At 42.8% G+C, this 13267-nt stretch overlaps 1 long non-coding RNA gene across 1 annotated transcript; it reads left to right on the top strand.

Annotated features, from left to right (window-relative positions):
* Window positions 1-3963: 3963 nt before the first annotated feature.
* Window positions 3964-5487, top strand: LOC309485499. Its single transcript, XR_014201212.1, has 2 exons — window positions 3964-4411; window positions 4490-5487. It is a non-coding gene; the product is annotated as an uncharacterized lncRNA (long non-coding RNA).
* Window positions 5488-13267: the final 7780 nt, after the last annotated feature.

Raw genomic sequence — 13267 nt, 5'->3', positions numbered from 1 at the left:
AACTAGATTAAAGTCGCATCTCTTCGGCCAGGCATTCATATAATCCCACAGTTCAAACTACAATCCGGCCTCTAGCTCATAAATGCCAGAGGAGAACTGGCCCCCGACTGAGCCTGGGTTCTCCCAAGGTTTTTTTTCTCCATTAGGTCACCTGATGGAGTTTTAGGACACCATTAGGTCACTTGATGGAGTTTTTCGGTTCCTTGCCACTGTTGCCTTTGGCTTGCTCAGTTGGGGATATTTTGGGGATATTTAATTTAATTTTATCAATCAATAAATTCCTCTTGAAACAAACTTTGTTGTATTATTTTAATTTAATACTGTGAAGCTGCTTTGATACAATCTGTATTGTGAAAAGCGCTATACAAATAAACTTGACTTGACTTGACTTGACCTTTCTCTGCATCATTCATAGGAATGAACTCTTTTAATCCATTCATTGCGCTGTATTATGCATGAGATTACACAAGGTTCGCCCCAGCGTATAAGAAGGGCGCCTGAGAACACGTCATCAGATTCTTATTGTCTGAAGGAAAACGTGAAGCATGCCCGAAGCCTACAGTGTGAAGTCAAGTCAAGTCATCTTCATTTATATAGCGTTTTTAACAATGTAGATTGTTACAAAGCAGCTTTACATTGATAATAGGAAATTTAAAGTAAAGTGTTTTGGCTTTATAGCCGCTCTAGAATAAAGTTATTGTCCAGCAAAAGTTAGTTTGATTGATTCACTTCCGTCGCAACGATCATTAGTTATTAACTTAGGAGCCGCTAACACGACACCGTTTTAACAGAAAACTCTTAAGTTCTTTCTGCACAAACTTCAAAAAAGTGAAACAGTGAGAACGCAGAAGGCATGCACATGCTTATTACGAGTTCAGTCTATGCGCGTTTGAATATATGTGCGCAGGCGTGTAGTCCTTCTCTACAAATCAACCCTCAACATACTTCTTGTCTGGCCTTAAAATGAATAATACAGATTTTTATCGCTTCCATATAGCCACGCGAACCGTAATTATCCCGACAATGCTTTGTCTGTAGATAGGTAAAGGGAGGGGAGGGAGGCCTTCACAGGGAAGAGCCTAGTTGACATTTCAGGACTGCGCTGTCGTCGCATCCAGGCGCAGGTCCTTCATCAGATCTGGATACAGCCTGGATCCGGCGGACTGCGGTAAACCTTGGGATAAACAGAGAGACTAATATTAGCGTAGATGCCATTCCTCTTATGATGTAACGAGTACATCAGGATTTATGGGAAGTGTTCTCGGTTCCGGCTGACCTAATCAATGCAGCCTAACATTGAATTATAGAAGTGTATAATGTGTTATGTGTATGCAAGGTCAAAGAGATGTGTTTTTTGTCTACTGTAGCTTTGAACTGACAGAGTGTGTCTGCTTCCCGGACAATGTTAGGAAGACTGTTCCAAAGTTTTGGTGCTAAATAGGAGAAGGATCTACCGCCAGCAGTCGATTTTGATATTCTAGGTATTATCAACTGGCTGGAATTTTGAGATCGCAATAGACGTGAAGGACTATAATGCGTTAAGAGCGCGCTCAAGTACTGGGGAGCTAAATCATTTAATTCTTTGTAAGTAATCAGCAATATTTTAAAATGTATACGATGTTTAATAGGGAGCCAGTGCAGTGTTGACAGAACTGGGCTTATATGGTCATACTTCCTGGTTCTGGTAAGAACTCTAGCTTCTGCGTTTTGGACCAGCTGTAATTTGTTTATTAAGCGTGCAGGGCAACCACCCATAATAGCATTACAATAATCTAGCCTTGATGTCATGAACGCATGGACTAATTGTTCCGCATTTGTCAATGAGAACATATGACGTAATTTAGATATATTTTTTAAATGGAAAAATGCGGTTTTACAGATACTAGACACGTGACTTTCAAATGAAAGATTGGTATCAAAGAGCACACCTAGGTTCCTAACCGACGACAAAGACTGTGCGACAGAGCAGCCATCAAGTGTTAGACAGTGTTCTAGATTATTACGTGAGGAAGTGACTAAAGCAGTATCTCAATCCCTTTCTCAGGGAACAGAGGTTACATACATAACCTTAGACGTTCCCTTTCAAGGGAACTTCTATGCTGCGTCAGCTGCTGATGCTATGGGGACGCCATACCAACTACAGCATGCTGACCAATGCATGCTTGTTATTCTTAATCTAACAATCTAAGCACTAAAGCTCAGTTTGGACCACCCAGATCTGTGTGTGACTCGATTCGCTTCACCCAAATAGAGTGGGCTGCCTGCTTGATGACGTAGAGAGCTAGATCTGTGGCTATACACAGTTTAGTGACTACCTCAGGAGAAAAACCCTCCCCCTGATCCAGGTGCGTGCAGATCTGCCTGGTAAGTTTGCAGTACTGCCATACACTGTAAAAACTAAAGGAGCCTCAAATATCCTGTCGGATACTCAAGGAACTTCAAAATGTAATTTAAGTGCCTCAAAGCTCTTTCTCCTATAGTAGGGTTACTGGAGGAGCATTGACATTCTTTGAGGTTCTTGCTGGAACTTATGGGATCCTTTAAGCACTTTGTATTTAGTTCAGAGGTTCTGGAGTCACCTTTTCATTACCATGAGACCTCGAAGTGCTTTGGGGGAAAATAGAGGAACTTGAATGCGATAAAAGGGTTATTGGAAGATCTTTTAACATTTAAGTGGTTCCTGGAAGATCTCTTATGTTAAAGCCAGCATCTGGAGGAACCCAATGGTTCTGTGAGGCCAGAATGAGAATATTATTATCCTATTATTATTATTATAGGCTACTTAAGTTTGATTCAGTATAGCCTACATACCCAGGTGAAAAAAGACGTACTATTAAAAATGAACTTGAGTGTGTTTTTAGTAGGCCTACAATACAAATATACTTTAATGCATTTTTAATACATTTAACAGTAGCCTACGTCTTTTTCACCTAGGTAGCTTACATTTATTTAGTATCTATAGGCCTATTTTGTTGATTAATTTAAACCTTAAACAACAACACTAAATTATAATAATATTAATAAGAATAATTCATTAATTATTATTGAATAAATAATAGTAATCAATTCCCATAATCAAGTAGCCTTACCTACTTCTTCATAAATTATTATTTGAAGAAGAAGAACTAGGAGGAGAAAAGTTTTATTCTGTCACGAAACTGCTGCTATTCCTCTGCTGTCGTCGCTTCAGTGATCCTCGCGCTGCTCGCGCGCAACAAAGCTCAGCTGATCGACGTCATCGGGTAACGGCTCCGTCCTCTCATCAAAGCTTCCGCCGTTTGATCGGCTCTCCGTTACAAGGTTTGTAAACTCGCCAAATAAATATAAATACAGAGTCTACTCACTATATATTCAAACACACATATATATAAACTAAATTGATTATACATTACTACTTTTTTACAGTGTTTACCACTCGTTTATTGCACAGTATCTGGTATGAAGGTTTTAGCCGCGATGCTAACTACGTTGATCTAACGTAAGTTAATGAACAAATGGAAATTATTGACTTATTGTCTTAGATTGATTTAGTCATTCAATTCAACATATTCTGTAAAACTGTGTCTTCAAATTGCTGAGATAGCCTAACTAATGTAGCTGATTCCTGCTGTCGTCATTGGCGTTTGTTATGAATAACAAAAGCAGGTTAATATAGTTTGGTCTGTTTTTGTTTAGCCTAACTTTACTTACTACAGGTGCCCTCATTCTCTCAAATACCATTTTAAAGCCATTTACTGGTCAATAAATATTATGTTGTGAATAATCAGCTTTGTTCTTTTGTTTCCCCAGAACAACCAGTAGGCTACATTTCTAAAATAATCTGAACATTTCAGAGGCAACATTGAATTACAGTAAGTTACCTATACACCACATGCACGTACTTTATTACTATGAACTTTCTCTGTGTGAAATTGTATTGTTTGACTGTACTTTTTTAATAAGTTATTCTCTGAAAATCTTCCCTCATGCTCTCAAATCTCATTCATGTTACTCAGAAAAATAATATCACAGGTTTGGAGCTAATAATGCTATGCATTTTTTATAGGCTATACCTTAATCATATGCATTTGAATATAAGACATTTGAACCCTGAATTATAACTTAAAGTTTAGTCTTTTTCGACAAAAAAAAGGAAAAAGCTATTATGACTTCAGAAGACTTACAACACAACCCATAACACATGAGTTGTGAACTCATTGACTATTTTTAGGATCTTTTCTGGGACATTTTTGGAGCTTAACCATTTTTTACATAAATTGTTGCATTGAATTGAACTAGACAAGTGTACATAAGAATAGTTTGAATGAATTACAAAAAAAATGTATGCTTGTGTTTCATGCAGTGATATTGAATGGTGACGGGTTGCATTATGAGATCTGCTTTCGGGTTCCACAGACATAAAGTCAAACAGGTTTGGAACGTCACAAGGCTGAGGGAATTATTTAATAACTTTAATAACCTTATTAACAGTAAATGTTGTACTTTGCAGGGATCTCGGTAAGCTGAAATACAAGTTTGATCAAGAATAAAAATCCTCCTGTAGACCTGAAAATCACTGAAGTGCCTGGACCATCCACCAGAAAAGAGGAAAAGCAAACAGAAAATGAAGCTGATGCACCTTTTCACTTTTCTAACTTGTTAAGTACCTCACGTGTCCCTTCTGAAGATTTTATAATTGATTGCATTTTATGTTGCAGCGAGTAAAGGTGCATCACATTTGTGAATTTCGTGAAATTACACAGGCAAAAAGACAAAATTGCTGATCGTGTGGATTCTTATTGAAATGACTGAATTCACCAGTGAACATTCACAGAACAACAGATCATTTTACTGCACCTTAACTCTGTTAAAATGGAAAATGTTTTCTGCTTGTTGTGACATAAGGAATACTGTTTCCGGGTCGAAACCTCTACTTCTACTTCCTATCTTGTTTCTAGATATTGAGAATACTCAACAACCATTTATGGGAACTGTTGATTCAAGTCACACATTTAAGCTTTTCAAAAGGCATAGTGTACATTTCAGTCTCCAGTCTCACGGCATCCCAGACTTCAACATTTTATGATTCAAAATAGCTGAATAACTAACCATCTGAGATTTCGGAATAGAGATAAAGGTTTGGATCCTAATTTTCAGGAATATTACAGCACAATGAGTGTATATTAGCACTGTTTGTTGTTTGTTTTTGGCATCTGATAGAGCTTTTGGACTTGGAAACAGTGACGTCAGACTTAACAAGCGGACTGAAACACATGTTTTAAAATTAAGTGAAGATGGACATTTTTAATTAGTCAAAATTGTAATTTTTTACATTGATTTATTACATGGAACATGTGTTTTCCATGCATTTTGATGAGATGTCTTTTCTTGTGTAGCCTATTGTATACACATGGTTGATTATTCATGTTACTTTTTTTTTTTCAAGTGCATGGAAGTGTATGTATTAAAATGGATCTAAAATATGTAATAAACAATTCTTATTTTGTATTTGGTTCAGTTTGTTTATTATAATAGAAGTTAATGGTGGTAACCATAGTAACAACATGAAATTAATTTAATACAAATAAAATAATGAAATTTGGTTCCTGGAGGCACCCACAGTGGTTCCACACAGTGCCTTATATAAGAGTTCCTCAGGAAACCTGTGTGGTTCCTCAGAGAACCGCCCCTTTTTAAAGGGTGCCTAGAGGATCTACAGACGGTTCCACCGGTGTGGCAAAGTGAAGAACCCCAAAAGGTTCCTCCAGGCACCTTTTATTTTTACAGTGTAGAGTGCAGAGCTCCACCAGTCTGCCCAGCCTCCACATACGCTCTGCCCACCAACCTCGATGCCATCAGACATGGTTTAGAGGGCAAAACAGGAGCCTTCAGTGATGAGGATGTCCCCGGGGAAAGGTAATTCGCTAAAATCCTTTCCACCCAAGGCATCCGCCCATAACCCTGCTCGCTCAGCCCCTCTACATTCTAATTGCTCGAAGCAGAATGGACCACCCAGGTAGAGTATCGATGTCTCCACGCACCTGAAACTTTGTTGTGCAGGTCTCGGAGAAAGGGAAGGCTCAGTGTAGCTGCACACTTATGACTCCGCAGATATCGTTCATCTAAACGACCTTCCATAGTCTAACACTTTGAGCCGGACCAGTTTAAACTCAGACTGTGATATGAGTCATAAGTTTCACTAGCTCATTGTATTCAGTGGTTTGCTGTATCGAGCAGGAAACAGATCTATTAAATATATCTGTTTCTACAGACACCAAGTCTATTATATCAGAATCACAGACGAGCAATGAGTCCTCACTTTCTGTGAAAGAAACCGCTGAGCAGGCCTCCGCTTTTGGCACATAGATAACGGAGCCAATGAGAGAGGTGAGGGGAACTCCATCACGCTCCTCTACCAGCTCCATCTGAGATTCTCACTATAGTAGCCTGTGCGCTGCCTCAGCAAATGCGGCGCTAGAGCCGTGGGGCTCAACGACTTGACTCTTTACTCATAAAGTCAGCTGGGAGCGGAGTTTTCTCAGTAAGAAATAATTGCAATGTATGCATCAAGCCCCCTCGAGGGCTGAATGTAAATGCTGCACTCCCAGTCAAATAACACACAGCTCGTGACTATAGCCAGGCGTTTAGAAACGCAGGCAACGAGGAACACAACGCTTGAATTGTCTGCTCACCATTATTCTGCCTACCTTCTATCCTTTCTTCACACACTGCTATCTTCACACAGCCATTAAACAAGCGACTTCCTGAAGACAAAGAAGCTGATGACGTGTTCTCAGGCGGCCTTCTTATACGCTAGGGTGCATCTTGCGACGTCATCACACTGCATCGGCCATTGTATGGCGTGTTTGTACACGTGCCTCAGACACCGGGTTCTGTGAGGGCAAGTCTCCCATAGCGTCAGCAGCTGACGCAGCATAGAAGTTTCTCGAAAGGGAACTAAGTGAATGTCATACTGAATTTTGTCATACTAAAGTTTCTAGCCAGCAAGAACAGCAAGCATTTACTTTCTGGTTTGTCTTCTAACTTTGGAGCAGACATCATCTGAGTACTATAATAATTTAATGAAGTCTCCAATGAAAGGAAATCAAACACTAAGAATACCTGCTTATTATTGGTTCTGTGCACTCTGCTTCCTACAACGCAGACAAATAAATGATGCGGAAAATTAGAGCACCAAAAAAAAAATTCACTGTGATTTACAATTACACGAGGTGACCCGAATAAAGCTGCCGGTGTACAAATGTAATTATAAGCAAATGGGAAAGATAGTAGAGAAAATTGTGTAATTCACAATAGGCTTTTTTTACTTGCTAATATTTCCTGCAGTTTCTCCCCAGTGCTGATAGACCTCAATGAGCATTGCATAATGCTTTTGTGCTGATTGGCTGACATTCTGCCACATTAATCAGGTATCCTAACAAATAAATATCAGATACACAAGATACTTATTTAGACAAGCGATGTGTATTAAAGCAGTTAAAACTGAAAAGGGGGCAACATTTCTGTTGAAGGAGAAAGGACAAGATCTAGAGTGACTTAAATCAAAGTTAAGGAGGCAGTACTTCAGACCACCACTTTGCAGCTACCTCATTTAATCCTTATACTTTAAGCCCTGGTAAAAATAGAGCATGGAATACAAACCATCTAGTACTGTTGGAGAGATTAGTGGAGGATTATTTATCCATTTAGTCAGATAAGTACATATTCTGTAGAAGGAAGGATTTGTGGAAATAAGAGCCCTGGCCATCATGTCCCTTTAGTTAGTGATTCTTATTCTACACACATGATGAACTAGAAGATTGCATGTTCAAATATGTGTTAAGGTGTGCTCACATTAGGCAAAAAGCTCCATTGTCTATTATCAATAGTGTAGGGAGCACAAATCTGCGTGAGGAAATCTTTCACCTACATGCGAATTTTCCAGTTGTGTGGATTCCTATTGAAATGACTGGAATATGCCAGTGAAAATTAGTCGAACAATTGTAAATGTGTCTGCGTCTGCACCTTAAGATCACTCATTATCATACATGTCAGGTTGTGTTGCATGACACATACTTGTGAAGGCCCAACATTTGCTAAAAAATCTGTGGTCAGTAACATGATTACCCCACCATTGCACAGTGTGTGTTTGGGTACTGAAGTTGCTGGGGGCATGAGTTGTTTGTGTCTTGTCTTTTTTTCAGGGTCAGCACCATAAATCCCTCTGTTGCCAAAAACTGCATTGACTGCAAATAGGAATAATGGGTTGAGAATGCAAACATGAATTATTGCCAAAACTGGACAGATCTTGTCAGCAATCGTTCTTGTCATGTCATGGTCATATCTGAAATGGATAAAAGACTGAGTACACCTAAACTTTGGTAGGGTTGTATTTATATGGAAAAGTTGCACTGTATTGTTGATTAATGCTACAGATAAACCTTTGTGTTTTTCCTTCTTTGTTTCTTTTTCATTATGTGTATGTGACTGCATACATGTACACTGATTTTTTTTAATTTTTATAAAAATAACTTGTTACAGCCAAATGTATTAGTTCATATCAAATATTTATTTAAAGGGCCCCTATGGATTTTTGAAAATGACCCTTTATTTAGTGTGTAACATAGCTCTAAGTGAATGAAAACATCCTGCAAAGTTTTAAATCTGAAAGTGCACCGTATATGAAGTTATTGCCTTTTAAAAGTAAGAGTCGACTCTGAGTCAATTAAATTAATCGTTTTTAAACGAGCCGTTTCATTGTGACGCGATACATTAGAATATTCCCCACCCACTTATTGCACACAGACAACAGGGAAAACTTGAACCTAAAACCAGCAGCTGATTCCTGTGGATACTGGATAGCATCATGTCGAGAAGACGCTGTGCTCTTAATGTGAAGGCAAAGCCAGTTTTTTTTTTTTTTCACTGCCGAAGGACGAGCATGTGAAGAATCAGTGGTTAAAGTTCATCTTTACCACGATATCACAGCAGTATAATCCTAAACGTTTAATACAGGATTCACAAACCGCTTGCACTTGAAAGATGGTGTTCAAAATACTTAGTTTTGAGTTTTATATTGTGTAGGTCTCCTGCTAACTGGCTACTCACGTTATCACTGTCTTACTGAAAAACTTCTGCTAATCAGTTGTGGGCCACTATTTCCAAAAAAAAAAAAATTATATTAATGCAGATTGTCTGTCGTTCTCACTACTTTGAGGAAACATTTGTTTTACCAACGTTTATGTTACATCAGATCATTCACGCTAGAGCTCATCTTATGTATACATGCACTGTTATTGATACAGTTTCCAAGTGTTCACCGCAATATATTAGAAAAAGACTCGGTAAATAAATTAGTACAAGTAAAATAATGGGTTTGTTGATGGACATGCACTTGTTAATGCTGATGGTGAGGAATTACAGTTGCAACATCTCATATAATGTACCTTAAACTGAATAGTGTGTCACTGAGAAACAATAGGTTACTGTCGTAACCCCGGTTCTCTGAAACATCGAGTGGAGAGATCCACCTATGGGAAGGGCATCCGTACCTGACCTCTGCAGAAGCATCCAATTGCACCAAGTCTGGCTAGACAGACAGAAGCGCGCAGCCAATGCCAGGTAAGGCCACACCCCCTTACCTAAGGCATATAGCTGTCAGGCGCGCTGCTATTCCTCAGTAAGTATATTCGCTTCTCGTGCGGCAAGCGGGGCGAAGCTGGTGGATCTCTCCACTCGATGTTTCAGAGAACCGGGGTTACGACAGTAACCTATTGTTCTCTTTCATCATCTCGTTTCGAGATCCACCTATGGGAGAGACATGGACAGCTCCCCGATTGCCCAATACACTCACAGTGAGGTTCTGAAGGCCAGAGAAGGACGGTCACCTCAGAGAGGCGGTGCCTGACACGTCCCACAAACATGACCCTGCAAGGGTGACGCCACGCTAAACTGCTGTGGACAAGCAGGGCATGAAACATGCATGAGACCCATACATGATAATGGCCCCCGCACCACCAATGCACATAGCTAAACCCAAGAAGGAATGCGAATGCTTGGTGACAGGAATGAACATGGCCAGCCGGCCCATTCACTCTTCGTTGGTTAACCCAACGGGGCTGTGGGAAAGGGCTAAGAGGACCCTACCCCTAGGACCGAATGTGCCACCGAGGTTCTGGTGACATCCAACCGGTAGTAACGCTCAAAGGTATGAGGAGAGGCCCAGCTGGCCGCGGAGCAGATGTCTTGCAGTGGCACTCCCCTGAACAAAGCCCAAGAGGCGGCTAAGCCCCTTGTAGAATGAGCTCTGATGCCCCCTGGGGGCTGCACTCCCTTTGCTTCATAAGCCATAGTATAGCGTCCACAAGCCAATGTGAGAGGCATTGCTTTGAAATGGGACTCCCCTTGTGTGGGGGAGCCCTTGAAACAAAGAGCTGGTCGCTCTTGCGGAAAGCACTGGTCCTGGTCATACATGCTTGCAGAGCGCGACCGGGACACAGAGCATTCAGCCCCTGATCCTCCGAGGAGGCAAAGGGTGGAGGGTGAAAAGCGGATAGCTCCAAAACCTCCGAAGTGAACACAGGGAAGCATTTCGGCATGAAGGCCGGGTTAGGCTTAAGGGAAACCTTATCTCCACTTAAGGAGAATTTGGCGCACGAGGGTTGAACCGAGAGTGCATGTAGCTCACTGACCCGTTTAGCAGATGCCAAGGCCGAGAGCAAAGCTGTCTTGAGGGACAGCAGCTTAAGGGAAATACTTCCCAGAGGCTCAAAAGGATAAAGAGACCGCGCTTCCAGCACCATGGAGAGGTCCTACCCTGGAACAGATCTCCTGATGACCGGCAAAGAGCGGCGTGCACCCTTCATAAAACTGCGGGTTAGAGGGTGCTGCCTGACGGTGAAGCCCTCAAAACCCACATGACAGGCTGAAAACGCAGCCAGGTAGACCTTAATGGTGGAAAAGGACCTGCCTCTTTCCATGAGGTCTTGCAGGAAACACAAAATATCAGGCACCGAGCACTGATAAGATGTGAGACCACGCCCATCACACCACCCTTCGAACACTTGCCACTTCCAGCCATATAGGGATCGTGTGGAAACGGCCCTGGCATTCTGAGTGGTGGCGATTACATGCGGCGGGAGCCCCAGTGCATTTAGGTTCGTCCTCTCACAGGCCAGGCCCAGAGAGTCACCCTGTCCGGGTGGGGGTGGTAAATCTCCCCGTTGGCTTGGGACAGTATGTCCGTGCGAGGGGGGAGGCGCCATGGCTCGGCGTACAACAGAGGGATTATCTCTGCCAGCCACAGGGCTTTGAGCCACCTGGGTGCTATCAGAATGAGAGACAGGCCGTGCCCTCTCACCCTGGCCAGTGTGAAAATATCAGGCACAGGGGAGGAAAACCATACAGCAGCACTTTGGGCCATGGGTGGCCAGTGCGTCTGCCCTGAGGGGCGCGTCCACGTCCTTTAGTCGAGAAGAACATAGGACAATGGTGGTTTTCGCGCGAGGCGAAAAGATCTACGGCTGCCTGTCTAAATCTCATCCATAACATCTCCACTATCTGCGGGTGAAGACGCCAATCCCCTTAGATTGGGTTTCCCCTCGATAGCAGATCCGCGCCTCTGTTCAGAATGCTCGAACATGAGTCACGCGTAATGACAGAAAAACCCGTCTGCTCCACACCAACAGCCTGTAAGCTAGAGCGTGGAGTTTCGACGAGCGCATGCCGCCCTGACGGTTGATATAAGCCACTGCCGTGGTATTTTCGCACCGTACTAGAACGGGATGTCCCTGCAGGCGAGGCAGAAAATGATTCAGAGCTTTCCAAATGGTAAAAGCTCTAAATAGTTCATGTGCGCTGAACGTAGTCTGCTCAGCCACAGACCGTTCACCATTCTGCCTTCCTGGGTGGTTCCCCAGCCTGTTAAGGACGCATCTGTCGTCACAACTTTCCGCATCGTAACCGTCCCAAGGGGGTTCCCCGAGCGTAAAGTTCTCGCTCTCCCAATGGCGCAGGGCCGCCGAGCAGGCGCGCGTCACTGTTACCGAGCGGCAGAGATCGCGAATCGGGCTGAAATGTAGTGACAAAACCCATTTCGTGAACGCTCTCATTCTCAGGAGACCCAACGGCACAACTTGGATAGATGAAGCCATGAGACCCTGCAGCCTGAGGCATGTGCGATATTGTACTCTCGCCCCTTCTCTGAACTGAGACAGACAGTTCATCAGAGAGCGAACACGCTCTTGAGAGAGACGCGCTCGCAAGGAGACTGAGTTCAATTCCAAGCCCAGGAAAAAGACATTCTGACTGGGAGTCAGATTGTTTTTGCTCGCATTCACCTTGAACACGAGGGATGTGATGTGCGCGAGCACCCGGCCGGTGTCCAGCGACACCTTCTCCTTCGATTTGGCTATGATGAACCAATCGTATATGTAATTCAGAATTCTCAGCCCTGATAGTCTCAGGGGCGCCACGCCCGCCTCCGCACACAGACAGAAAGTTCGGGGACTCAAATTTTGCCCGAACGGAAGAACTGTGAATTCGTAACAAATGCCTTGGTAGGCGAGACGAAGATATTTCCTGTGTGGAGGGTAGATACTTATGTGAAAGAAAGCATCTTTCAGATCGACTGATGTGAACCAGTCGTTCTGCTTTATGGCACGGGCGAGAGAGCCTTGTGTCACATTCTGAAATTATATTTTTTCCTCAAATGTTTGTTCAACATTCGAAGGTCCATATAGGGCGGGGGGCACCACGCCTTTTGGAAACATAAAAATACCAGGAATAAAAACCATGGTTTATAAGATTGGGTGGCACCATCTGAATCGCTCCCTTGTTTAGGAGGGAGGAAATTTCCTCTTTCAGAATGTGTGAGGCATTTTCTTCTGTGTGAGAAGAGAGAACGCCGTTGAAAAGTGGAGGTTTTATTGCAAACTGCAGCCTGTAACCCTAGGTTACGGTACGCAAAACCCACTCGGGCGCTGAAATGGCTTGCCAAGCCACTTCGTGACTCGAGAGCGCCCCCGCTCGGGCCGGAGCGGGGGTGTATGGGCACATCATTCGTGATGCAAAGTCGCCATCTAGTGGGCACACTAGAGGCGACATGCAGGGGTTCGGAGGGATTTCCTCCCTCTGCAGTGAGAAGTTTTCTCTGCGGAGAGAGGTCTTCTCTCCAAAACGAATTCATTTGATTCGTAACTTTGTGTGTTTTGTGTTGGGCAAACACTGGGGCCGGAGCCTTTATTGACAGAGTGAGGGGAACATAGTGTGGTGTCCACTGTGCTAAACT

This window comes from Leuciscus leuciscus (assembly GCF_965113295.1).
Source record: "Leuciscus leuciscus genome assembly, chromosome: 21".
Taxonomy (NCBI): Eukaryota; Metazoa; Chordata; class Actinopteri; order Cypriniformes; family Leuciscidae; genus Leuciscus; species Leuciscus leuciscus.
Note: the sequence above shows the minus strand (reverse complement) of the source record. Positions and strands in the feature narration are given on the sequence as shown.